Genomic DNA, 2,236 nt, shown 5'->3' with positions numbered 1-2,236 from the left:
ACCTCTTTGGCCTTCTCTTCATTTCTCTTCTTCAATGATTCATTGATAGTTGGTTCCACTACCTTAAGATTTCTCCTCAATGGTTCCAACTCCTTTCTTTGTTCTATCACATCTCTTGGCTTGACACTTTCCTCAATAACATCCTCTTAAATCGGCTTCTTAGGTCCCTCATATTGTGTACCACTCCTAAAGTGAATGGCATTAATGGTTTCATGCTTTATACGAGGATTACCTTGTGGGGGGGGGGGGGGGTAATTGTCCTTTTTGCCTTTAGGAACTCAAAGAGGCCAATTGGGTCATTTGTGTTTCCAACATCTTGGTATGAGCAAGGATATTTTTAATGGTAGTGTCTTTGGCTTGGCTATCTCTTTGCATTTGAGTGAAGAAGTCTTGTTGGTTCTTTTTATTTGAAGGACCGCTTTTTTAACATCAAAAGCTTGGTCATTGGTTTGATTGTAAGAAGGTTGGTTTTGGAATCCTTGGTTTTGGTTGAAAAAGGGTCTTTGAGTAGGATTTCTCATTGGAGGTGGGGTGTATGTTGCTTGAGGATTTTGAACATTTTGGCTTTTATATGGGAAGTTTGGGTGAAATTTGGTATTTTCATTGTAAAAGTTGGAGTAAGGGGTGCCATTCTTGTATGCTTGGAAAGCATTAACTTGCTCATTTGTGCCCCTACACTCTTGTTAATCATGTCCCAAAGTTCCACAATTCTCACATACTCCATTTAGAATAGAAGATGGTTTCACCATGGCATGGACTTGTTGATGTTGCTTGGGTGATTGAGAGGCCTCATTCATCTTGGCTATGGCCTTGTCAAATTTCAAGTTCAATGTGTCAATATGGGAGCATAATCGGGCTCCCAAATCGGCACTCAATTGTGTGCCGGACTCAACTTCATGTCTCCCTCCCCTAGTAGCTTTTCTTGGCCTACTATATTGAGAGTTGTGAACCGCCATCTTCTCTATCTTGGCCCAAGTTTGGTTATCATCTACCTCGGTGAATCTTCCATTAGAACCCATGTTGAGCACATTCCTTGAGTCTTCATACAACCCATTCCAAAATTGTTGGACTAGAAACCATTCGGTTAACCCATGATGAGGACAAGAGCGACATGTATCTTTGAGTCTTTCCCATGCCTCATATAGAGACTCTTCATCTCTTTGCTTGAACTCAGTGATTTGGTCTCTTAACATGTTGGTTTTCCCCGGAGGTTAAAACTTCTTGTAAATGGCAAGTGCTAACTTCTTCCATTAATCGATTACAAGTGTGGCCTTGTCTAGGCTCTTCAACCATTGCTGCGCGTTTCCAATCAAGGAAAAAGGGAACAATACCCATCGAATTTGATCTTGTGTTACCCCCGTTTGGGAAATTGCATCACAATAGTCACAAAAAGTTTCCTTGTGTAGATGAGGATCCTCACTAGGCATCCCTCCAAATTGACTTCGTTCATATAATTGTATGAATGCGAATTTGGCAATGAATTTATCGGTCAAGTGGGGTGGTGTTGGAGTACCCTTAGGTAGGTTCTCCTCGGTTGAGACGGAATGAGATGAGAATTTAGGCATTGTAGGTTGATTTGGAATTGGGTTATCCTCTCCTTGTCTTGCAAAAGGGTTGGTAAACTCAACACTATCCGTTTGGATGATACCAATGTCCAAAAGTTCTTCAATACCCACAATTGTTGAAGTACCTCTAACGGTTCTTCTAATATTTGTCAAAGTTCTCTCGATTTCGGGATCAATAGGCAAAAGACCGCCTTATGATCTCCTAGACATGCAAAAATCAAACAACTAGAAAACAATTAAAACTACCTTGAGGAGATTGACTTCCCCAAGATTAAGAAAGACAAAACTAAAAACAACAAATGATAACAACTCAATTGAACACCGTCCCCTGCAACGGCGCCGTTTTTTATGTAACTCTAGAATTGTCGTCTATTCTATGCCCTCAAACAATATTTATAATCTCAACAAACTACTCTTAGTAGAGCGGTAAGTAGAGGTCAGATACCAAGGGACGGGTATTATATTGACTTATCGGTTGTAAATAGCTATGTCTTAGTGTCACAATTTGGGTTGAGGTTGAGATTTGCAATTTAAACTACTTAACAAAGGAAAAGTAAATAAATGGAAGCAAAGCAAAGTAAGCAAATAGAGTTGTAAGCAATTGATTAAAAACACTAGGGTGTCATGGGTTCATAGGTGAATCATGATGAGATCGCATAAATAAGTTACAT

At 39.8% G+C, this 2,236-nt stretch overlaps 1 non-coding gene across 1 annotated transcript; it reads left to right on the top strand.

Moving 5' to 3' along the window:
• The first annotated feature begins 1,086 nt into the window (after window positions 1-1,086).
• Window positions 1,087-1,193, top strand: LOC141635377 (small nucleolar RNA R71). Its single transcript, XR_012540070.1, has one exon. It is a non-coding gene; the product is annotated as a small nucleolar RNA R71 (small nucleolar RNA).
• The last annotated feature ends 1,043 nt before the right edge of the window (window positions 1,194-2,236 follow it).

This window comes from Silene latifolia, chromosome Y, assembly GCF_048544455.1.
Source record: "Silene latifolia isolate original U9 population chromosome Y, ASM4854445v1, whole genome shotgun sequence".
NCBI classification, from domain to species: domain Eukaryota; kingdom Viridiplantae; phylum Streptophyta; class Magnoliopsida; order Caryophyllales; family Caryophyllaceae; genus Silene; species Silene latifolia.
Note: the sequence above shows the minus strand (reverse complement) of the source record. Positions and strands in the feature narration are given on the sequence as shown.